The sequence below is a fragment of the Gossypium hirsutum genome, chromosome D02, assembly GCF_007990345.1.
Source record: "Gossypium hirsutum isolate 1008001.06 chromosome D02, Gossypium_hirsutum_v2.1, whole genome shotgun sequence".
NCBI lineage: Eukaryota > Viridiplantae > Streptophyta > Magnoliopsida > Malvales > Malvaceae > Gossypium > Gossypium hirsutum.
The window spans coordinates 17,968,297-17,995,781 of NC_053438.1; the positions used below are offsets into that span (position 1 = coordinate 17,968,297).

At 34.9% G+C, this 27,485-nt stretch overlaps 1 non-coding gene across 1 annotated transcript; it reads right to left on the reverse strand.

Moving 5' to 3' along the window:
• Positions 1 to 21,216: 21,216 nt before the first annotated feature.
• Positions 21,217 to 21,323, reverse strand: LOC121214933 (small nucleolar RNA R71). Its single transcript, XR_005910670.1, has one exon. It is a non-coding gene; the product is annotated as a small nucleolar RNA R71 (small nucleolar RNA).
• Positions 21,324 to 27,485: the final 6,162 nt, after the last annotated feature.

Sequence of the window (27,485 nt, forward strand, 5' to 3'; positions counted from 1 at the left end):
CCATAGTAATATGTTCCCATTTCCACTCGGGAATCATAACAGGCTGCAACAACCCAAATGGAACCTGATGCTTGAATTTTACCTATTGAGGCACAAGGCATTTAGATATAAACTCAAAAATTTCACATTTCATTCCCGGCCACCAGTACACCTGTTTCAAATATCAATACATTTTCCTGCTTCTCGGGTGTATTAAACAAACACTATTATGAGCTTTATTTAAGATATTTTATTTCAATTGCAAATCATCAGGTACACACAATCTGTTACGAAAATATAAATTATTATCCTCACCAATGCTATGATCAGCTACATAACCATTTTCAACCATTTTTTGTTTAGCTAAAAACTTTGGATAATCTAATAGCAACTCCCAAATATTTTTCAAAACCAAAGGTTTAGCCCTCAAATCAGGTAAAATAGAACCATCATACATCAACAGAAGCTAAGCATTCATCGATCGAAGAGCAAAAATAGATTTGTGACATAAAGCATTGGTAACTATGTTTGTTTTACTCGGATGATAATTTATCATAAGATCATAGTATTTTAGTAACTTTAGTCCCCTCCGTTGTTGCAAATTCAATTCTTTTTGTGTCATCAAATACTTCAGACTTTTGTGATCAGTATTGTAACACCATATACCCGGCCTGGTCGCTAGGCCCAAATACGGGATGGCGCACCACTATGTCGTCTCATTTACGTTAAATAGGAAGTTAGATTCAAGTAAATCGATCAACTTTTGGTTAGTTGAACAAGTTTTAATCGTCTAGGTGATTAATCATCATTATTACATGCAAATCTTTCGTTAATTGATCACACAAATAGCCAGAATCGTGCATAAGGGCCAATTAGCAAAATTTCATGAAAATGTTTGTAGGTATTGATCTGATAATTAGGTATCGATATTTTCCTATATTGGTATCGATACCACTAGGAAAAATGATACAAATTGAGCATTTTGTTTCTCGATTCAAAAACCCATCTGTCAAAAATTATTAGTACCTCAGAACCAAGTATTGATATTTCTTCCCAAGTATTGATACTCGAGAAAGGGTATCGATACCAAATCTCTATTCTATTTTCTGTACGTTTTAGCTCATAGAGGTATCAATTTTTAAGGCCCAATATCGATACCTCTGCTACTAGAGCTAAATTTACAGTGTAGGAATGCAATTAACTTATCTCAAATAGTTCCTAATCAACATGCATCAAGTAATAAGTTCAATAATCATTCATACGGCTTATTCGACAGCATAATATACCAAAACCAAGTCCGAACAACTGTCATCAAGCTAACATCAATGACTAAGTATTCTAACATTTTAATGACATGAAGTTCACATAGGCAAGCTCAAATGTCCAAAACTCAACAACTCAAATAGGTTCTACCACATTGCCAATTTTCCCAGAACAAATAGGAATAAATAAGTACCTATGAAGAATGTTTAGACTTCCTTGGCCCACTCCTTTGGAAACCACACCGTCCTCACGCTGTGATAACACTAATCTACAACGTTGAAATGAGGGGAATGAGCATTTGCAAGCTCAGTGAATGAATAGAATAACCACAGCATAAACATGTCATCATGCAACACAACTAGTCATTCATTCACAAATAGTATATTCTTAAGTCTAGCATCATGTAATATTAAAACATGCATAGTCTAGGAGTCTTTTCGTAGCACATATACAAAATCATTCAAGCATAGAACATATTCCACACAGTTATATAACATAAGATAAGATGGCACTTGGATTATGAAACATATAGTGAACTCTATCATCACACATCGGATACACAGATCTCCTTACACCACATAGGCTCGTAGAGTCAAACATGTCCCAAAAGTAAAGCATATAGCTAACACTTTCCTTATTTCCCTTCACATGTCCCGTTGAATGGAGCTTTAGCTCACATTCCTTATCCCTCCAAACATGTCCTAGGGCCTCAACGCCCAAAACCTTTATACATATAAGTGAGCACTCACAATCCTATGGCATGCCAACTATGTCCAATGGTTCCAAGATCACAACACAAAAATATTCGAGAAACAACACATATTACTTACCGATTATCCGTGCACTATCACTGCATTATAGCATCTTTTACAAAACACTAGCATATTCATGTAACATATATATTGCACATTTATTACATGTATATAATTACCCTTTACACAATAAGCACCATATCCACATATCACATATCATGCATATTATTCAACCACATAATCACAAGACAAGTATGGTTCAAGAAAAATTACACTTGGAATTTAGAGTAGGGGTTTAGGCTATGTCTAAATTCCTAATTATCACACGACTCATGGTTATGAGTAGCAATTCCATACACTTACCACTTTGTACTTTTGTCAAAAATCGAAAGATCTCTCTAGCTCGTAGCAAGTTCTAATGAATCCAAAGCTTAACACATATATTCACACAATAACAACAGTCAAATATCAACCAAATATTTATTCAAACTAACTAAAACACAAGCTTTAAGCTAAGTCCCCTTGTAACTTAAACTATTAACATAACAACTTTATAAATTAATATATCGATCTATACTAAACCTTTTTGCTTAAAATTGGTTCTTCTCATCTAATTATTTGTGTACGCCTAATTTGCAACCTTCAAAATAGAAAAATCTACTCAATTCATGGTATTGACATTTTTCGGCATCTTTTAGGCAATTTTCGTCAAATTCATTAAAACAAGAGAAGTCATTAACGAAACAGTAGGATAAGTTTGAAAACCTTTTAATCATGCTAAAACGAGTTCAAAAATAGTTTGAAAACATGTTTTTATGCAAAATCCCAAAATCCACCATTAATGGATAGATTTTTGGCTTTTATTTGAAACATGCAATTCGAGGGCTAATAATTTAGGTTTAGAGTCTAAATAGCACTAAAAACTTACGAATACATGAATGATTACCCTTGGTGAAAGAATGAGTGAGTTTTGATGAAAATCTAAAAACCCTACATTTGAAGAAGATGGTGAAATCTATGGAGTTTTTGGGTGTTTTTCTTGAAGGTTTATGGTAATAAATGACTTAGGAATGATAGGAAATCAATGTATTGTGTTTTGGGAATAAAAAATTGAAAGAAAGAACAAGGGAATGGAAAGGGGCAACAAGCACAATGAAGAAGATATAAACAGATGTAAAAAACTTGTGGTTGGGGATGAAATAGGTTCAATTTTACAAAATGGTAAAACTACGACATAAAGACTCTCTATTTTGACTTTGTTACAAATTAGTCCTTTCCAAAATTAAGGGTTTCTAGAACACTTTTTCAAAAAATGATTTGATGGTTAAGATGCCCTAGTTGGAAACACTATCGAGTACCAATCATACACAGTTCTAAACTCATATAGGTCAAAATTCCCAAAATACCCCCTTAAACTCTTAGTCCCTATTTTGGGGTGTTACAATTCTCCCCCTCTAAAAAGAATTTCATCATCAAAATTACCTGAGCTAAACAAATAAGGATCTTGACTTCTCATTATTTCATCAGTTTCCCAAGTAGCCTCTTCCACTTTATGATTGCGCCACAAAACCTTAACCAACCAAACTCTCTTGTTTTGTAATGCTTTTACTTCATCGTCTAGAATTTCAACTGGTTCTTCCGCATAAGAATGGTCATCATGGATTTCAGTTTCCTCAATCGGCATGATATGTGACAGATTAGAATGTACTTCTTTAGCATGGACACATGGAAAACATCATGAATTCGCTCAAGTTCTGGCAACAACTTGAAACGATAAGCTACCAAACCTATCCTCTCAACAACTTCATAGGGTCCAATGTATCTAGGACTTAACTTACCCTTCCTACCAAATCTTAAAACTTTCTTCCACGGTGAAACTTTTAAAAATATCTTATCTCTAACTGGAAACTTGATACCTTGACGTTTTAGATCCGCATAAGATTTTTGCCTATCAGATGCTGCTTTCAGACGACCACAAATTAGCTTAACCTTTTCTTCAGTCTCTTGAACTAAATCTGGCCCAACAACTCGCCTCTCATCCAATTTTGTCCAACACAAAGGAGTTCTACACTTTCTGCCATACAATGCTTCAAAAGGGGCCATACGAATACTTGCTTGGTAACTATTGTTGTAATAAAAATCTGCTAAGGAAAGATATCACTCCCAACTACCTCCAAAATCGATCATACAGCTTCGCAGCATATCTTTTAGAACTTGAATCGCCCTTTCAGATTGGCCATTAGTTTGGAGACGATAAACCGTAATGAAAGTAAGCTTCGATCCCAAAGCTTCTTGCAGAATTTTCCAAAACCTTGAAGTAAACATTAGATCCCTATCCAAAATAATCAAAACTGGAATCCTATAAAGATGAACAATTTTAGCAATATACAATTCTGCCAACTTTTGCAATGAGTAATTGGTTCGCACAGCTACTAAATGCGCACTCTTCGAAAACTGATCAACTGTAACCTATATAAAATCTTTCCTTGAATGGGTCAATGGCAAACTCGAAACAAAATCCATAGTAATCCTCTCCCACTTCCATTTTGGATTGCAATAGGTTACAGTAAACTCGAAGGAATTTGATGTTCAGCCTTCACCTTTTGACAAACCAAACATCGAGTCACAAAATCCATAACATCACACTTTAAACCAGGCCACTAATAAACTGCCTTAAGACTATGATACAACTTCCCACTTCTGAGATGCATAGCGTAAGGGCTACTATGCACCTTGGTAAGGGTCGTTTGTCTTAAACCCACATCTTGCGGCACACACAGTCTTCCTTGAAAATTCAGGATACCATCACCACCAACATCAAAATCTCCCTTAATACCTTGCTCAACTTGTCGAATCCTTTTTAACAATTCTCTATCTAACAGTTGTTTTTCCTTGATTTGTTGTGACAAATTCGGTCTTATTTGAAGTTCAGCATATAAAGCACCATCACTAGCTAAGCTCAAGCGTAAAAAATAACTTTCAATTCCGTCATCGACTTCCTACTTAAACCATCAGCAACTACTTTCGCCTTGCCAGGGTGATACTCTACTACACAATCATAATCCTTTAACAGCTCAATCCAACATCTTTGCTTTAAATTGAACTCCTTTTGTGTGAGGAGGTACTTAAGGCTCTTATGATCAGTGTGGATAACAGACCCTCTCTATAAAGATAATGTCGCCAAATTTTAAGCGTAAGCACCATAACAAATAAATCCAAATCATGAGTAGGATAATTTCGCTTGTGCGTCTTTAACTACCTTGAAGCATAAGCCACAACTTTACCCTCTTGCATCAAAATGCAACCAAGCCCCTAATACAAAGCATTACTATAAACTACAAAATCTTTCCCAGGTTACGATTGAACCAACACTAGTGCCTTGGTCAAGACTACCTTAAGCCGATCAAAACTCTTCTGCCTTTCATCAGTCCATTCAAACACCATACTCTTCTAAAGTAGTTTTGTTCAAGGTGCAACAATGAGAAAAAATGCTTCAATGAACCTATGGTAGTAACTAGCTAAATCAAAGAAACTCTTAACTTCAGTAACACTCCTAGGCGGCTTGCATTCCAAAATTACCTCTATCTTTTTGGGATCCACAGATATCCATTCTGCCGATACGACATGACAGAAGAATGCCACTTCCTTAAGCCAAAATTCACACTTAGCTTTGTATACAACTGCTTATCTCGAAGAATCTACAAAACAACCCTTAAGTGCTCGTCATGATCTTCCTCAGAACCAAAATATACCAAGATGTCATCGATGAAAACAACCACAGGTTGAATCAAATATGAATGAAAAACACTATTCATCCAATCAATGAATGCGATGGGAGCATTAGTCAACCCAAACGACGTCACAAAAAATGCATAATGCCCCTACTGAGTCCTAAAAGCAATTTTCAACACATTTGACTCTTTCACCTTTAATTGATAATACCCACATCTAAGATCAATCTTCGAGAATATCGTTGCACCACTAAACTGATAAAACAAATCATCGATTTGAGTCAAGGGATACTTATTCTTAATAGTTAACTTGTACAATTGCCTATAATCAATACACATCCTCATCTTACCATCCTTTTTCTTTTCAAACAAAATCGTTGCACCTTATAGAGACATACTCGATCGAATAAACCCTCTATCCTACAACTCCTGCAATAGAATCTTTAACTCCTTGAGCACTTTTGGTGACATGCAATAGGGCACAATGGACACTGGTGCAGTACAAGGATAAAGCTCAACTCCAAACTCCACTTTCCGATCCGGTGGCAAACCTAGTAACTCTTCAGGAAACACGTTAGGAAAATACCTAATATGCGAATATCCTGAACTCTTAACTCCTTACTGATAAAATTCATCATATAAGAGAAATAAGCCTCATAACCTTTACTCAGCAACTTCTCAGCCTTCACAGCCAAAACTATATTAGACATGAAACTGGGTATTTCACCCGCTACAACTATCTCCAAACCTTCACTATCCCTCAAGGTAATTTGCTTAGTCTCAAAATCTACTCTAGCCTTATTTCCAGTTAACCAATCCATTCCAAGTATCACATCAAATCCATAAAATCAAAATTCCATGAGATCAATAGAGAAAACATGTCCTTGATTCATAAGAGGACACCTACGATAAACTCTATTTACCACTACACTATAACCAAAATAACTAATAATAATCATACCTAAACCAATAGTCTCAACAGGAATCCCTAACTTATATGCCAATTCACTCAGGATATAAGAATGAATCGATCTAGAATCAACTAAAGAAAACAACGGAGTAGGCTGTAGAGTAAAAATACCTGTGATAACATCAGTCAGATCTTGATCCTCCGAATCCCTAAAAGCATAAACTCGAGCTGGACCTACAGATTAAACCTATGTAGCAACAGTATGAGCAACAATCTGTTGCCCACTCGATCTCCCATTACCTCTACCATGACCACAGCCTCTAACAGGCGCAGGCATAGTAATAGGTGCTGAACTTTGAGTATGCAAAACCTCAACTCTAAGTGGACAATCCCTTAGAAAATGTTCCTTTGAACCATATTTAAAACATCCAATAGTAAAATTACAACACTCTCTAGAGTGCCTATGCTCACAGTGCGTACAAGACGGCCATCCAAAACAATCCACTGAACCACTAGCATTAACTACGGTACCACTCTGTTTCCTAGACTGACTCAGTTGAGTCCCATGTCTCGTACCTCTACCAGAGACATGGCTATCACGCCCTCTCTTAGATGGTCGACCCGATCCACCATCAAAAGCTCTCTTGCCAGAATTAGTAACCATCGAACGAGGTGGCTCAGCTAAGGTTTCTTCCACAGCCTTAGCTTTCTCAACCAACTCATTAAACGTCTCTATGGGCTGAGCTACCAAATAAACCTAAATCTCGCGGTTTAACCCAAAACGGAACCTCTTACAACGATCCCTTTTGAAAGGAACCATCTCAGGAGCGTACTAACTAAGTTACACGAAATAATCAGCCACTGATAAGTCACTCTGAACTAAATCCAAAAAATCACACTGACGAGCCTCAATATACTGTTCACCCATATACTTCCTCTTAAAAGCCTCGAGAAAGTAGTTCCAAGTCAATCTATCAGTAACAATACCTCTCCTAATTGTATTCCACCAATGATAAGCCTCACTGTCAAGTAAAGACACAACAAAACCCAACTTCTCCTCATCAGAATAGGCCATCTGCTCAAGGATCCTTTCAACTCCTGTCAAGTAATGCCTTTCACTCTAGAAAACTTTTTACCACTCAACGTCTGAAGACGTTCAAGCAGCAAACCTCGATTAACTGGTGCCAGCTTGGCAAGTGTAGGTGCAGGGTTAGCACCACCAATCTGTTGAAATGCTCCTATTACGGTTTCCATCAGAGGGCCTACACTCTTATCAAGGATGTTCACTCTACGCGGTGACATAGGAGGTACGGAAAATGCACCATCCTCTTGAGCATTAGCTCTCACATTAACACGTCTAGGAGGCATATCTAATTAATCTAGCAAGCAACAGACAAGAAAACGATGTGAGTTGCAGGAACGACCCAAGTCTCATTTCTGCAAGCAAACTTTAGGGTTAACGGCAATGTGTTCCCATTCCTACCCCACATAAATCACAATCAGAAACATCTCATGCAATTCAATCAGGGTTCTACCACCAATATCAAGAACAATAAAAGGGAATTAAACTCGAGAGTTTCAAAACTACAAAACACAACAACCTCTTAGGTTCAAGAGTTAATGAACCTAGGCTCTGATACCACTAAATGTAATGCCCTACACTTGACCTAGTTTTCGGACCGAATACGGGATGCCACACTATCGTCTCTTCTCATTTACGTTAAATAGGAAATTGGATTCAAGTAAATCGATCATCTTTTGTGTAGTCGAACGATTTTCAATCGGCCAGGTGATTAATCATCATTATTACATGTAAATCTTTTGTTAATCGATCACACGAATAGCCAGAATCATTCATAAGGGCCAATAGCAAAATATCATGAAAATGTTCATAGGTATCGATACTGATAATTAGGTATAGATATTTTCCTGTAGTGGTATCGATACCATTAGGAAAAGCAGTACGAATTGAGCATTATGTTTCTCATTCAAAAACCCATCTGTCGAAAATTATCGGTACCTTCGAACCAAGTATCGATATTTCTTCCTAGAGTATTGATACTCGAGAAAGGGTATCGATACTAAATCTCTATTCTATTTCCTATACGTTTTAGCTCATAGAGGTATCAATTTTTAAGGCCCAATATCGATACCTCTGCTACTGGAGCTAAATTTATAGGTAGGAATGCAATTAACTCATCTCAAATAGTTCCTAATCAACATGCATCAAGTAATAAGTTCAATAATCATTCATACAGCTTATTAATAGCATAATATACCAAAACCAAGTCTGAACAACTATCATCAAGCTAACATCAATGACTAAGTATTCTAACATTTTAATGACATGAAGTTCACATAAGCAAGCTCAAATGTCCAAAAATCAACAACTCAAATAGGTTCTACCATAGTGCCAATTTTCCCCAAAACAAATAGGAATAAATAATCACCTACGAAGAATGTTCAGACTTCCTTGGATCACTCCCTTGGAAACCACACTGCCCCCACACTGTGACGACACTAATTTGCAAATTTGAAACGAGAGGGATGAGCATTTGCAACCTTAGTGAATGAATAGAATAACGACAACATAAATAGCACGTTCTTAAGTCTAGCATCATCTAATATTAAAACATGCATAGTCTAGGAGTCTTTTTATAGCACTTATAAACCATCATTCAAGCATAAAACATATTCCACACAGTTATATAACATAAGATAAGATGGCACTTGGATTATGAAACATATAGTGTACTCTATCATCACACATTAGATACATGGATCTCCTTACACCATATGGACTCGTAGAGTCAAACATGTCCCTAAAGTGAAGCATATCGATAACACTTTCCTTATTTCCCTTCACATGTCCCATTGAATGAAGCTTTAGCTCACATTCCCTTATCCCTCCAAACATGTCCTAGGGCCTCAACGCTCAAAACCTATAGAGTACTCACAATCCTATGGAATGCCAATTATATCCAATGGTTCTAAGATCACAACACCAAAATATCTGAGAAACAGTACATATTACTTATTGATTATCTGTGCACTATCACTACATTATAGCATCTTTTGCAAAACACTAGCATATTCGTATAACATATATACTGTACATTTATTACATGTATATAATTACCTTTTACACAATAAGCACCATATCCACATATCACATATCATGCATATTATTCAACCACAAGACTAGTTTAAGAAAACTTACACTCGAAATTTAGAGTAGAGGTTTAGGCTACGTCTAAATTCTCAATTATCACACGACTCGTGCTTACAAGTAGTAACTCCATACACTCACTATTTTGCGTTTTTTCAAAAATCGAAATAGATTCTGAATCGATCCTCAAAAATAGATTTTCTATTCCAAACTATAAGTTGGTTATAGCAATCAAGAAAACCCTAACTACCAATTCTTCATTTCGTAGCTGATTTCGGTACGACCTACAAATCAACCCTTACCATTTGTCTAACCGCAATACACGTGTTCAAAATTCAAGTCTCTGGCAGCCTTGCATTCTGAAGAACCCAGCTTGGAGCAATAGCCTCAACCACGTGGAATGTTTAAATTCGATCACTATCTCCTTTGACAAAATCCCACTAGTATGACCCTACCAGGATACACCAATTTTTTCGTGGGAATTCGAATTCAGCACAGTCGACTCGACTTCCCAACTGTATGCCAAAACTACTCCAACCCATCATACGCCTTTTAAATTAAGATTAAATTGACTTTAAGGGATGACTTTGTGTTATCCCATATTCCGAAGAGATGGTAAATACTATTATAAAAGATTTCTAGTGTGGATTCATTTCTCATGATTCTTGACCGGAAAGAATACTGGCCTAAAGCTAAGTTAGAAGTTTAGCTAATCATGAAATTGGTCATGCTTATTTGGTTTATGAAAGTGAATTTAATGGAGCTGGGTGAAGATGGAAAGGAAAGGGACTTGGAAAGTAATTAAATAAATATGTAAAATGAAAGAAATTTGAAACGAAAATGTCAGTGTGCTTTTTCAAAGGAAAAGAAGTTTCAGACACATGAAATTGAAAGGAATAAAAAAAATTTCATTCAATTTCCAATCTATTCAAGTGTCTTTCCCAAAGGCCACTACATACCCTATTTATACACAAACCATATACTAAAGTTAGCCTAACCCATCTAACAACTAATTCCATGTAATCATGTACTTTTTTACATATGGCTTTTACAAAGACAAAAAATCTAATCAGCCCTCAAATGTCTCTAAATTTCTGATTCGGTCCCTCTTTATTGCTTGCACTCTAATTTAATCCTTTTCTGCTTGTTTTCGAATTAAAGCATCCGAATTTTGTTTCTAACAAAATTTAAACATAAAATCACCAATTTAGCAGGAATTATGTCAATAATTAATTGATTTGAACACACAAAATATACAAAATAAACATGCTATCAAATCCCCGCTACTTAGCCCATGCTTATCCTCAAGCATATTGTATGTTCCTAAATTAGAAACTATCCAATAATTTATAGAAAATCAAGCATCTCTTCCGCAACCATGATCAATGCAAATAATTTAGGTGAAAAATAATAAGTGTTTAAATACTCAGTTTAATCAACAAGTGTCATAAAATTCAAACATGTAAATTCAACGATTTCACTATATTGAAATTGAACTAAAATTTGCAAGGTATTTATTCTCAATTAATTATACAATAAATTTGGGACATAGCCAAACCTTTTACCCGAAGTGAGATGACAACCTAACCACCTTACCCTGGTTACTTAATTTGACACGTATCCAAACGAACCATTTTCCCTACTTATAGTAGCTCAGTTAGAAGAGTGTTTGCAAATTTTCGGTTCGTCATTCGAACCTTTTTATGCGAAATGAGATGACACCCCAAGCACCTCATCTGGATTACTAAATTTGGTCACATTCCTTAAATCTCCACTCATTACTTAAGCCATTAGTGGAGTAGATATCTTTTTTCATTTTATTATTTTATTATTATTTTTTAAAAGGGATAAAAATACATTTAAAATTAAACAACTAAGAATGGTATACTTACCAAGCCAATTTATAAACAACTAATTTTCATTAAACAATCTATTGATAATATTTCATTCTTTAACACACGTCGATTAAACTAGATAATGAACACTTTAATTCAAGAACCATCGAACTATCTAAATTGACTAACCATTGGAATTAGAGGCTCAATCATGCAAACTTACTATTTGTTTGACTAACCATTGATTCTCTTATGCAATCCTAGCATGTGAAAGAGAAACAATTATCCAGCTAAAGAGAATCAATCATGCAAACTTACTAAACCAACACCCCCTACTTAACCTATGCTTATCCTCAAGCATATTGTATAAGAATAAATGTAAGTAGAGTGAAAGGTAAAGTATACTCCCTATGTATATCTATCGTGGTTATTGGCATTGGGATTGACTACTTTGCAAGATGGTGAGAATCGTGGAGACTTGGGTTTCTATTGTTTCAAGGCGAGCTTTGATGCAGCTTAAACATTGCTCTACAAATGAAGAACACTACTCTTTTGACTCTCTATTAATGAAATTGTGACGTTGGCGAAATACCCTATTACTATGAGTAGCTCGTATACTTGGAGAAAAAAATTAATACGTAGTAGGGGAGTCGACAAGCAAACCCTTAGAATCCAAACAATACTCATTTAGATGATCCATAGTATATGCACATGTAAAGGATAAAAAATCGACTTTAGAGGGAAAAAGTTGGGAGATTAAATTTGTAATATATGGCCCAAGTATGAGTGGTCATTTAGAGCATAAAATAACATGGAAATTTTGTACGAACCAATATATTAAATTAACCTTAAATCCATAATGCATACGCCACACGAAGAATAACTCTGTCTTAGTTAAAATAGATGATGAATCATTTCGACCTGAATAGTTAAAATTTAAATATCGATGAATATATCTTAAAGTTTCTTCATGCACTAACAAGTCCTTAGAGGTCTTAGGATTGTAAAGATGATTCCTAGATTGAGTTAAAGTAGAATAAGCATCATTAGTATTGAAATTACTTGGTATGTCTAATAAAGCAATATGGTATGAATCAATTTGAACATCATTAACATTAGCAAAACCCAAGGCGATGTTAAAATCTGAAATCGACATCCTAAAATCATTACCAAAGAATTGAAAATAGACAACATCTAGTTTCAGCAGTTCACAATGTATTAATATTGAAGCTAAACATTTAGGGACCCTCAAAGTCTTGCTTCTGTCGGTATAGTATAGGTACGGCCTTGCCTATTATGTTGACCATCTTGGGGTGGTCGAGCATTTTCTTCAGGCGAGCCGGGTGGTGGGCTCAAATTTTCAACAGCTTCAGTACTACTATGTGAAGATGTTATTATTTCATCAACTAATGGTTGATGTGTTCGAGTGGTGGACGGTTGTGTTCGATGTTGAGGAACGTGCTTAATTCTCTTCAAAGGACCTTCGCCACGGTAGTTAGAACTCTCGGCCTCATCTAAGCAACCTACATAGTACGTTTGTAACGACCCAAAATCCGTGGGCACCAAAAAAGTGAGTTATCGGGCCTTCGTCTTAGTAAACTGAGTTAGTAAATAAATATTAGGAGTAATTACGAGTCTAATAGTGTGTTTAATTAGATTTTTATTTAGTGAATTTAACCTAATTTAAAGTAATTAGGAAAAAGGATCAAATTGAATAAAGAATGAAAGTCTAATTATAGATTAAAAGAAAATAAAAAGGACCAAAATTGCAAATAAGCCATTTAGCATAAGTGAGGCGGCATAAGCCTTTAAAATCTAAGATTTTTTATATTATTTTATTATTAAGGTTTTATTTATTATTAAATTATAAATTATATTAATTATTATATTATGAAATAAATAAATAAATAAATTAAGACATAACAAATGTAGGGTGATAAGTGGTACATGCGTAATATGTGAAGATATATACACTTGTATTAAAATTATTTATTTGCTTAAAATTTAAGTAAAAAGATATTTATAATATTAATTAATATTATTATCATGATATTATATTGTGCCAAATGTATGGTGATTAAATAATACAAGTAAAAAGATAAATATATATGCAATTTTAATATTTATGTTTGTATATTAAATAGATATCTATTATTTAAAGGATATTTATTAGATAAATAATTAAATTATAAGATTTTTGTGTGATAAATAAAATAAATGATGAAAAATGTATGGTAGAGATGATATTGTACATTTATCAATAAAATATATATGTACATTTGCAATAATATTATTTGTTGTTAAATAGATTTTTATTGAATAAATAAGATAATTGACAAATATATGGTACAAAATTTATACAAGTGTAATAATATAAATATGTACAAGTGTAATTAAATAATTGGTTTACTTAATATTTAAGCATAAGATATTATATTAATTATTAAGTAAATAAAATAAAGTAAGTAAAAGAAACTAAAGAAATAAAAGAAAGAAAAGAAGTAAAAGAAACAAAAGAACAGTAGAAGCCAAACGAAAACAGGGGAGAAAGGAAAGGGAAAGAAAAATAAAAGGGAAAACTGGGGATTTGAAGCTTGAAGTTTAATTGGTAAGTTAAATCAAGTCCTTTTCTCATAAATTTGATGTTTTTGGAATCCTAGAGTGAAACACTCTTGGATTTAAGTTGAAAATTTGGAAGTTAATAGATTTTTAAGTATAGTTCATGTTGAACAAATGTTTGAATTAGGGGTTTAATTGATAGACTTATTGATTAGAATTGATTAAAGGATTAAATTGTAAAGTAAGCTATAAGTTTTGCATAGTAGGGACTAAATTTCAAGAATTTCAAAATTTGGTATTTATGATGAAATTTAGATAGTTATGTCTAAGTTTGGTTGAAATTTGAATAGAAATAAAGTATGAATTAAGATAGGAAAGTAAGTGAATTTAATTTGGCACCAAATGTAATATTCCTATATCAAGTTCCTTAAGTCTAACATGGTATAGGGGTGTTACAACGTTAGTAAAGGTAAAAGAGGTTGTAAGTTAGGAATCAACCTTTAGGGAGTAGCGGGATTGCTGTGAGATTGTTCTGTCTCGATCAGAGTTGGGTTTGTCGACAACGATTCGTAATAGGTGCGGCAGTTTGCCTTGTAAGAGGCGGAGATGGTTTTGGGTTTTCATTGTCTAAATCAATGACTGGATGTGTCAAAAAAATATTTCGACTGCAATTAAGAGAGATTGGGAACCCATGGTCAATAGTTTTTTTGGAGGAACGAACGATGGTGTTAGTCTTATGCTCGCCACGATGGTGGTTTGTGGTGGTGGTGATTAGTGTTTCAGGTAGTGTCAGTGATTGATGTGGTGGTTTTTGAAATGTAGCGGTGTGGGCATTGTTTATGGAGGAAGTGGGTTTTATGGTTTGGTGTTCTTAAGGTTGGTGGTGTTATGGATTTTGACGGACAGTAATGGTGTTTTGGTGTTAGGTAAGTGCGATCGTATGCGGGGGTTGTTGTGTATAAGGAAAGGTATTTGAACGGTGGTCGACGGTGGAGGAAATGAGAGGTGAATGGCAGTAAAGAGAAAAGAACGTGTGACAGTGCTCACGAATCAATTTCATTTATTGTTAGCTAGGTGTTGGAAAGAAAGAAAGAAGAGAAATTTTCAACCGACCGGTGCGGCGGCAGTGTTTGGTTATGATGGCGGCATGTAGTCTTAAATGAGTTGGGGAAGAAGAGTTAGAGAAAAAGGGAAAAAGAAAAAAAAGATAGTAGGGTGGTGGGTCTGTTTTGCGTCTTTTTTTTGGGTTGTTTGGCCCTTTTTTTTCTCTTTCTTTTAGGCTGGATTCAGCCTGTTGGGCTACTTCTCTCTCTCTCTTTCTCTCTCTTTTTCATTATTTTTCCTTCTTGGGTTTGGGTTGTTTGGGTTTGGGGAATTAGGTTGGTTTTGGGTTTTTTGTGTGGAGTTTTTTTCATTTGGGTTGGTATTGGGTATGGGGTATTGGGTTTATTTGTAGGTTAAGTGGATTTGGGTTGGGTGTGGTTATGTGAAGAAAAATTGTAACATTGAGTGTGGCGTGCCCACGTCACAATCGAAACTTAATTTTCAGAAAAATGTCAGCCTCCACCAACATTCTTGGAAAATAACACATTAAGATCGATTAAAAAATAATCTTGTTATTTATTATTTATTTTCAACCTAAATTAAACTGAAATTCAAAATTAAATAAATTAAAAGAAATATGGGTTGCCTCTAAAAAAGCGCTTTTGGTTAACGTCGTTAGCTCGACAACTTGAAAGTTCATTAAGTCGGCTCTTCAAGTATTAACTCCTCCACCATATGTACTTGAAAATTTTCGTAGAAAGGCTTCAAACATTGTCCATTTACTTTGAAGATTTTCCCGAATTCTTCAAATTTGATTTCGACTACACTATGCAGAAATATATGAGTAATAACGAAAGGCCCTAACCATTTAGTTTAGAGCTTACCTGCAAAAATTCTTAGTGTAAGTCATAAAGTAGTACTTTCATCTCAATCAAAAATTGCTTATGCGTTATCTTTTGATCATGGATTGCCTTGATTTTATCTTTATAAACTTGGGCATATTCTTCTTCTTCTCGTCAAATTTCCTCAAGTTCCTGAATATGTAATTTTCAACACTTACTTGCAACGTCGAATTCCATGTTGCATTGCTTAGCAGCCTAAAACAGCTTGTGTTCCAATTCTATAGGAACATGATATGTTTACCAAATATAAGTCGATAAGGAGACATACCTATGGGTCCCTTACAAGTTGTGCGGTACGCCCACAGTGCATCATTTAATTGCAATATCCAATATTTGCTTTCTAGCTTAATGATTTTTTCCAGACTCAATTTTATTTCTCGATTTGACACTTCCATTTGACCGTTTGATTGAGGGTGATAAGCCATAGCAACTGGTTGTACTACCCCATATTTTTTCAAAAGTGCATCGATTACCTTATTGCAGAAATGCGTTCCTCAATCGCTGATCAACTCATTTGGTGTGCCAAATCTGGAAAAACTAGAATTTTTAAAAATCCTATTACAGTTCTAGCACCATTACGACAGGGTTGTCCCAAACATAGTATTGCGATTCTCGTTTAATCTTATCCTTTTTGGATCGTGTTAAATTAGAAGAAATGATACCTGTAGCAAGATAGTTTACCATGTCTGCGTACTAAGGAAAAATTATTTGTGCAGAAAGTAAACATTCATATGGGAAATCGTCTTTAAGAGGATTGACATATTTTGATAAGGGTATTTGGCTCAAATGGTCAGCTACCAAATTCTCATGTCCTTTGTTATCCTTAATCTCGATATCAAATTCTTGCAGAAGCATAACCAATATAATAAGTCTTGGATTCAGTTCTTTTTTTCTGATCAAATAATTAAGAGCTGCATGGTCAGAGAAAACCACAATTTTAGTTCCTAATAAATATGATCAAAAATTTTCCAAAGGAATTACTATAGCTAAAAATTCTTTTTCAGTGGTCGAATAGTTGCTTCGGATGGCATCCAAGGTCCTAGATGCGTAAGAGATAACATGTGGTTCTTTCTTGATTCTTTGCCCAATGACTGGTCTTACACTATGGTAAGATGGGTGCTGAATTAGGTTTGTGTTTGAGTGTATCAAACACATCCTTACATGATTGATCAAACTCATATTCTTTGTCTTTTTGTAAGAGGTTACAGAAAAATTGTGCAATCTTTGAAAAATCTTTAATGAGCTGCCGATAAAAACCTTCATGACCAAGAAAAGAACGGATCTCCTTCACATTTGTGGGGTATGGAAGTGAGTTAATAACATTAATTTTTGCCTTATCAACCAAGATTCGTTCAGCAGGAATCATATGGCCTAGAACTAATCCTTTATCAACCATGAAATGAAATTTCTAATAATTTTAAACAAGATTAAAATCTAGGCATGTTTTTAAAATTTTGGCAAGATTTGACAGACACATATCAAAAGATTCACCATACACAGTAAAGTCATCCATAAATACCTCAATTATTTTCCCGATGTAGTAAAAAAGTATACTTACCACACACCTTTGGAATGTGGCTGGTGCATTGCAAAGTCCAAATGACATTCATCTATAGGCGAATGTGCCAAAGGGACACGTAAATGTTATTTTCTCTTGATCCTCTAGTGCCACTGGAATCTAGAAAAAACCTAGGTAACCATCAAGACAGCAATAATGAGATTTTTCAGCTGAACATTCTAACATTTGGTCAATAACAGGAAGTGGAAAATGGTCTTTTTTAGTTAAATAATTCAACTTCAAGTAACCTATGTAGACTCTCCACCCGTTTTGGCCTCGAGTGGGAACCATTTCACCTGCTGAATTTTCAATTACGGTTACGCCTATTTTCTTCGGCACGACATGAATTGGGTTGACCCAATTACTATCAGAAATGGGATATATCATCCTGGTGTCAAGTAATTTCTGAATTTCTTTTCTTACAATTTCCATCATTGGTGGATTGGGACACCTTTGAGTCTATCTTTCCGGAACCGCATTCTCTATAAATGGAATTTTGTGCGTACAAGTTGAAGGACTCAAACCTTTAAGGTCGAAAATCGTCCATCCGATCATCCCTTCATAATTTTTAAGAACTCACACCAAATTTTCTTCTTCTAACTTCTAATGTTTACTTGAGATTATTACTGACAATGTATTTTTTTCGCCCAAAAAGGCATACTTTAGATGTTTAGGTAATGGTTTGAGATCCAACTCCGGGGCCTGCAAAATAGATGGTAAAAGTTTTGTTTGTGAATGAGATAATTCAAAGGTTTTATCTAGGTTTCTCTAAAATTATGATGCCTCCATATAAGCAACTGTTTTGCGAACTGACTCTTCGATCGTTATCCATTCCTCTAGTTATTTCATAGTGCCAAAATCTAAATTTCTGCAAAGAACAATTAGTAACTCATCTTCATCATAATATTCAAAATGTAGTTCAGTTAAAGGCTCAATTATTTCAATATTAGACGCATTACTAAACATGCTGGGATTGCTCATAGCCTCATGAACGTTAAATTTCACTGCTTCTTGGAAATACAAAAATATATAGACCTTTTCACCACCTTTTGAGATCTAATTTGTGCAGTTTCATTGTAATTTTTGTCGAAATTCATACTTTAATTATATAATAATTAATTTGAACTTAAATTATGAACATATTGAATTTTAATTATTTTTATAATAAATTTACACAAATTAGGTTTATTTTCGACAGTTTTGCAGAAGGGGGAAATTTGGCTCGATAGACACCTCGAAAGGCTTGAATCGTTAGGGCAATGTTGTGCATCAAGTGATCAAGAGCAAGGCTAATAATATTGTTAAACCATGGACGGTCCAAAAATATGTATTAAAAATTTTTTATAATTAATTTTGATCCAAAATTAACTGAGTTAAAAAATTAATTATAAGCCTAAAGATGAAGGAAGGTCTAATTGTGTTAAGTAAAGAAGACTGATCCACTTAGCAAATAGGGCTGCCCAAACTGTCCATAGAGCTAACCCAATCAGCTAATTTTAGCTGTTTTCCACACTTGCAAAAAAACCCTTGAAGTTTCCTTAAAATCCTTTTGAAACCCTTGTACTTTTTGCGTCTTAAAACTTTTGCCCCTAGCTTAAGAAAGTAAGTTGGAGCCATTCAAACTTGCACCATTTGTGGTCGACCGAGGGAAACGGAGTGGCTGCTATTTATTTGCTATTTTTAGTAGCCATTCTCACCTATAAATATCCCTCTTCCCTTCCTCATTCAACACACCGTCATTCCCATACATCTCTCTCTTTCACTCACTTTCTTTCTTCCATTCCCTTTCTTATTTTCTCATGTCCCGTGTCAATTTCCCATTGAAAAAACGAGAGCGTCATTCCCATACGCATTCAATTATTCGTAGAGGCCTTGGTTCAACAGAGCGAGTAGAGAAGAAGAGGAGCACACTAGTCTGGCTTTAGAGAAATTATAGATTTGCTTCTTGGTATCCTTCTCTTTAATTTTTTTAATTATGTTTAATTATGAATATGAATAATTGTTGTGTTGTTTTTCTTATTCTAATTAAAATGGCTTAAATTAATTCATGTTAGATTGATTGCATTTTGTCTGCTTGAATTATTAAAATCATTTTTGTGTTGTTATAGCCCTTGGTGAGTTGTTCAATTAAATAAAACCAGGTTTATGTTGTACTTGCATTATAAAATGTAAGGTGACGAATGAATTAATTGTTAAATGTATTGAAATTATAATTAATTGACACAATATTTAATTGGTGCTTGTTTAATCTTCTAAGGTAGCTGAAGGTTAAATTAGTGACGGTATTAAACTGTACATTAGCCTTGCATAACTTGCAAGATTATTGTGATTAAACTATTTCAATATAGAAATATATTGTTACCTCACTTAATCTTATATGTGCTTATGAAGATTGGTTAATTGTTTGAATTGACATTGAAAATTGTTCAAGAGATTGGTTAACTTAGTAAGTATGTATTTGCAGTAGTTAACAATTACCAAGTTGCCGTGAAAATAATTATAACAACATGAACATGGGTTTAGTAATTCTAAGTTAAAGAATTTAATTGATATAAAACAATCATGTCATAGTAATTAAACTCATCTTTTTGAAATTGTTCATTGAAATTTTTATTTTTATTTTATTTCACTTAGTTAATTTTTAGTTTTTAAATCACTTCTTTAAAACAACATATTTTTCCCATCACCAAAGTGTTTGATTTACATTTCATAAATATTTTTCTTTCATAATCCCTGTGGTATGGTAACTCGACATTTACTTGTCCCTTTATTACTTGTTGCGATTGTGTACCCTTGCACATTTTCATCGTTCCAAGTTTTTGACAACGTTGGCGGGGACTGTTTTAAAAGACTTTATTTGTGAAATTGTTAATTTGTCATTTTGGTCTATTTTTTTGTTAGATTTTTATTCCAATACTTTTATTTTATTTTATTTTTTGTGTGTTTGTTTCAGGTGTTTATGAGTATTGACCAAATTATTAACTAACTCATCGTAGACTTTGAAATTGAAAGGACTTTCAGACAAAGGAGAAGATAAGCGAACCAAGGATGGACCGAAGCGATGAATTTAAAAAATCAAAATCAAAATCTAGGAAGAGCATTCACTTATAATACTCACAATCCGATCATTGTTGCCGATGACAGAAACTATGTCATTCAACCATATGCCATTTCCCTATTTAACGAGTTCAATCCGAGTATTGTGAGACCCAAAATTGAGGCATCACAATTCAGAACAAATCCAGTCATGTTCCAAATATTGCAAAACATCGGCCAATTTAGTGTGATGCCTACTGAAGATCCACATCTTCATCTTTGACTATTTATGGAAGTGTGTGTCTCATTCAAAATGATTGACGTGAGCGAGGACTCCTTGAGACTGAAATTATTTTCATACTTCTGAAGAGATAGAGCACGAGCGTGGTTGAACTCCCTAACATCTGGTTCCATAACTACATGACAAGATTTGGTTGAACGTTTCTTAATGAAATACTTTCCTCCATCACTGAACTACAAGCTCTGACATGAAATCACTTCATTTCAGCAACTTGACGGAGAACCTTTATATGAGGCAAGGGAACGACTCGAGGAGTTATTACAAAAGTGCCCTCACCATGGTATTCCTTATAGCTTTCAAATGGAGACTTTCTATATTGGTCTTAACGATCATACTAGAATGATAGTGGATGCTTCGGAAAATGGAGCCCTTCTTTCTAAGTTTCACAACGAAGATTACGAGGTTATTGAAAGAATTTTCAACAATAACTATCATTGGCCAACCAATCGAACAACCTCAGGAAGAAAAATAGCAGGAATAAATGAAGTTGATGTGCTTACTTCTTTGACATGCCAAGTATACTCTTTGTCTTCTATTCTTAATAACATAATTGTTAATGGTTTTAATGGTAATCTGATAGGCTAGCAGTCAAACCAGTTTAAGAATATTTCTTGTGAATATTGTAGAGATGACCATTTCGTTGAAAATTTCCCTTCGAATCTAGAGTCACAATGTTACATGGGAACCTAGAGTTGGAATGGTCCATAATCAAATTTTTACAACTCTTCATGGCAGTATCATACAAATTTTCCATGGAGTAATTAATGGAAGGAACCTAGCAACTCTTTTATGCCATCTAGACCAAATTATCTACCGAAATATTCTTAACAAGTGCAACAACCCCCACAAATTGAATCTTTAAGTAATCTTGAGAATTTGCTAAAGGTGTACATAGCGAAGAATGATGAGCTAATCCAAAGCCAAGCATCAACATTGAAGAATTTAGGAAACCAAGTGGGGTAGCTAGCTAATGAGCTCAGAAGCAAACCCCAAGGAATTTGGCTGAGCAAAACAAAAAAGTAAAGAATTTTGGGCCAACAAGATTGCAAAGTAGTCACTTTGCCAGGTGGAAAGACATTGGGGCCCTAGGTGGTTGAGGTTCAAGATGAGCCTGGTGTAGCTTAAGACAAAGAGGAAGTTCAATTGGGTGTTGAAACTCCTGTTTCACAGAAGTCAGATTCGGTGATCCTTGATGAGGTAAACTCTAACCCAGTTAGTTCTGATTATCAAACTCCCTTGTCAAATGCAAAAAAAATTCCACAGAAGAGTTGTCTAGTTAAAGCTAAGATTCCACCATTGCCATATCCTCAATGATTCTAGAAGCAATAAAAGGATACTCAGTTGAAACAAATATTTATTGACGAGGTGACTTTTAATGACTTCTATGCTGCTAAATCCCTAAATGTAGTGGAAGATTGCTTTGCTATTTCTAAGATGAAATCGCTGGCTTCTATAAAATTGTAGCTCAATTCTTTAGATGATCCGTTACAACATATTCTGCTAGCGGATTTGCCAAGTGATGACAAAGAGAAGGAATGTTTGACTTCTTTAGAAGCTGAAATGGAGGGATTAACTCAGGAAGTTCCACTGGAATCATTAGAGTTAATATCTCGAGAGTACACATAACCAAAAGCATTGATTGAAGTGCCAGTTGAATTGGAACTAAAGATTTTGCCTCCTTATTTGAAATATGATTATTGGGGTCTATCTTCGACTTTACCTATCATGGTTCCAATTAAGTTCACCAAGAATTAAGAAGAAGAGTCACTTGAGGTTTTGGAAATGCACAAGAATGGTATTGGATGGATTATTGAAGATACTTGAGTTGCAAGTTGGCGAATTTGCATGGATTACAAGAAGTTAAACAAGGCCACCAGAAAACATCATTTTAAGTTTTCTTTCCCAAAACAAATGTTGGAAAAATTTGCTTGGCAAGAGAATGATTACTTCCTAAATGAGTATGGTTGGTATGATAGGTGACCCTTTGACATTGTCTTGGTCAGTGATGACTCCGAATAAATTGGAGAGAGTTCTCTTAACTTTCTCTATCGTTGTTTTATATTTTAGTTTTTTTTCTCTTATTTGAATAAAATGGTAGACTTAGATAAAATTTTCTTTGGGTCATTACATTAATAAAAATTCTGTCTAGGAGATTGGGACTTAAGCGGGACCATTTGTGACCCCTCCAATCTGTCCTGGGAGTTCAATTTAATGTAAATTTTCAAAAAAAATATTTTTCTAAGTAGCCCGAAGAACTTAAGTATTTTTTTGTTAAATAAAGGGCCAACTTTTAAGCGCACCTAAACAATCCTTAAAACCGTTATCCCCTCCAACTTTAAACCTTACCCTCAGCTACTTACCCACCTGCCCAAAACTGAAACCACCCTTAACATATTTTTTAAGTCCGACGTTGAGAGTCCCTTCATTTAGCACCATTTCATGAAGTGAGCAGTTTGATATAATGGCTATGCTACAACACATGCAGTTGCAGTAACAAGCTTACTGCAGAAGCTTCAATGTCGAGGACGGAACGAGGCGATTGTATTTAGAGGGGACTACAAATAAATAAAAAGAGGGGATCTTGTTTTTACTTTATTTTACTTTTTAGGATATTTTAAGTTTTTAGTTTTAAACTCTTTTAAGAATTTATTTCTCGTATAATAAAATAGGAGGTTAAAATCAGTAATAAAATTGAATAATTTACAAAACAATAAGTGTGGCAATAGTTATGTACATGTCTGGGATTAGATCTGACAAGGAAGCTGATCGACTATTTAACACCACAATAATAATGTGCAAGTGTACACTGTCGATGCAAGTATAGTAGACAGATGTGAGTCTATCGAATATCAATCCCACAGAGATGGGTGTCTTTTGTCTATTAATGTCAGTGAAATAACTTGATAATAGCAAGATAAATTGTGAGGATAGTTGTCAATGCAATAACTTGAGAGCAATAAAATAAAATATGATAATGATAAACTGGGATCCCCAACATGAATCTTCAGTAGAATACTAAGTGCTCACAAGGTATAAAAGTATGGGTGATTGTCTATGCAATAAAATTCAATGTATATCTTACTCAACATTACTCCTCTATTTAATCTTAGACTTAACCATGCATATTAACCTCACCTTCCGATGATGGCAATATGGCACTATGAAGAACAAGTGGACTAAGTTCCTCTAATCCTCACTCAGCTTCCATTGTAATGCTTGTTGGCTCAAATTGTCACTGCACTTTCCAGTGTCAGTGACTGCAATAACACTTCTGTGTTAAAAACATTCAAACCCTGAGATTAAACAATAAAAGCAAGATTAAATAAAAGAAAATTTCACCAAGGATTCATTAATACTTCCATACAATAAAAAATCAGAGACTAATCACCAGCATTTAGAAAGAGATAAGAAAGAATCGAATGGAGAATACTATCCCTAGACAACTCGACTAAATGTCTCTATTCCCTCTTGTTGCACACTTAGGTCTCCTCGTTAGGAGCTAGTCTGTATCCGGTTTTCACATTGGCTCACCCGTGAGAGGTTTAAGATGCCATGGCTGTAAGATCTAAGGTCGAATGATAAAGATGACGATGGAGAGAGAAAAAACTCAAGAAGGCCCATTTTTCTTCTCATGTCCACCTTTTATGTCCTTCCCCACAATACATGTGTCCTTTCCCTAAAATTATTCTGTCCTTGTTAGTACAAGTTGGTTATACCAGACTGGATAGCTCACGTAATTTTGGTTCTTATTCGGATAGCTATCAAGTGCGGCGAAAATTTTGAATGTAATCTAGAATGAACCCATGCAGCAACATTGCGGACATCTGTCAGGTGCGGCGACAATTCTGGACACAATCTGGAATTAACTCATGCAGTGAAATTAAAGCAATAAGATAGAAAAATTAAGGATAAAATAGGCTAGGATTCACTGAGTTATAAAATGCAATTTACTAAACTGAAAATGCTGAAATGTATGCTAAGGATAACTAAATGGGAACAATTTAACCAATAAGTAGGGGGAAAATTTATGTTCTTTCTAGTTCTATCACACCCCCAAACTTGAGTTTTTACTTGTCCTCAAGTAAAATAGAAACTAGCAAGGCTACGAAAAGTTTTACCAAGGCAAATAATCATTCTCGCAACTTGAACCCTCTAAATTCCCAATGGATGAATCACATTCAGATGAAAGAATATTGCATCAACAATTCATAAGCATGAATGAATAAGGTTGCAACTTCATCAATGCTAGCATCATGCTTCAAACCTAAAGTTCTATCACCATTACAGCATTTATTGTATAATACTAAGTATTTATATACATTTTTTTTGGAATAACAGATATCGTTGCATACTGTACCCTTGTTCCTAAGAAGTAACAATGGGGTGCAACAAATCCCTAGGGAGTACGTAATTGCACCAACACACACTCATGCAGTGACAGCCTTTGGCCAAATTGAATTTTCTAACGCTGGTATTGGAGTGTTCCCTTTTTAACATTCTATACTAGACCCACTTTGGAGTGTCTCTACGTTATAACTATATATACATATATAAGCAGCTATACAAAGCAGATTCATTCAAGATTTAAAGAATGATAACAGTCATCCATTACTAATGCAACCTAATCCATTCATCAAAGAATTAAAGCTACAACGTTCTGTCAAATTTATCCAACTCATTCATTCTAATTTACATGATTCAAGAATTAAGCATCGAATGTAACAAGATTTTTTTAAACAATTATCATTAACTATAATTAAACCTTGCATGCTTCATTTCCGGAAACAAAAATTTTAAAATGTAGGTGCATTTCCAAGCCCCATGTGCATTCCCTCAAACATAAAGTATGCATTGTCCCCAATACACTAATAGTAAAATGTAATGATAATGAAAATGTAATAACAATGTATACTTATCTAAACAAAACCTACAGCTATATGTACTGCATGAATACTATAACTAAACCTTAAAACAAACCAACTCAGTTATCCACAACTGTTGATGTTGCTGCATGATGTTTCTTTCTCATCCTTTTTCTTCTCTTTCTTCCTTCATTTTTTGTCCTTGGAGCATTTCCTTTTTCTTTTCTTTGGGCTTTGCATAGTCGTCAGATTACTCTTCAGTTCCTACCTCAGTCCCGACATCATCGGCTACTGTTTGTGTAGGATAGGCTACTTGGAGTGGTCCAATGTAGACCACTATTGCTTATAAATTGCATTGCTCCTCACTGGTGACCTCAACAACTTCAGCCGGTCTCGCTCCAGTTCACTCTAAATTATCAATATTTGCACCCATAGACTTGGGTACAGTGACAACCTTCTTAAAAAAATCTTCTTCTTTTTCTTTCTTATTTTCAGCAAGTTTCTCTTCTGCAACAACTTCTGCTTCTACAGTATCAACTTCCTTCTCAACAATAGTGTCTTCTTGATCAACAAAAATAGCATCCTCAAACAAGCTATCAATCTTTTGCAAGCATTCTTCGGTGTCATTGGATTCCTCTTCTTCCTCATTATCAAAGACCTGCACAATAGATGGGAATGCCATCGGTCTATCTCGGTCTTCTAAGTTGTCATCCGAGGAAGAGAGGTCATAATTGTGAATGAATTATGGAAACAGAGGGAATTTTGGTAGTAGGGATGGGCTCAGTTGGCCTAATGTGGCTACAATAGAACTGTTCCAGGCTCTAGTATAATCATAAAAAAAATTCTGGGATCTCTCCATATATTCTACTATAGCAACAAGCTTGACCTGCCTGTTGTTGATGGAATTTACCATTTTTTCGACATCCTTCAGTTTGCCTCATAAAGATGTCTCTGCATTCAAGTTAGTTCTTTTGCTGTCAACTTTAGTTTTGTCCTTTTTTGTCTTGCTGGTCTCTTCCTCCTTCAGTATCAGTGTGTCCCTTACCTCGAGTCATTCTTTCTACAAAGGCTTCATTGATTGGGCCCTTATTTTCCAAGATTTTATCACCAGCACGGGGCACGATTCCTCTTTGCTGGCACAATAACATCACCAGCAATGGGAAAACTAAGATCCTAGTTTTCCTTGTGGTGCAGTCGGCTATTTCTTGGTGAAGTATAACGCCTACATCAATTTTTCGGCCCTTGACGATAGAATGTATCAGACACATTCTGTCTAGGGTGACTATGGTGTTGTGAGTGGAAGGCTTTAGTCTACAGTTGACAAAGCAAAACCAAAATTTACCTTACATCGTTAGGAAGTGATGGTGTATCGTATAGTTCTTTTGATGGGAATCTGTCCAAACTGCTCCCTTGACACACAAGTCTCTCACCAACAGGTCTCGTTTTTCATCTCTGATGTCATCTATGAACTCAGAGTGTTCGTCAACATTGACCTTGGTATTGTACAGCTTGTTGATGTTTACAGCGTCCCATGGTATTAAACCTTCTCGAATGAAAATAAACTCTAACTCTTGATCATAGAGA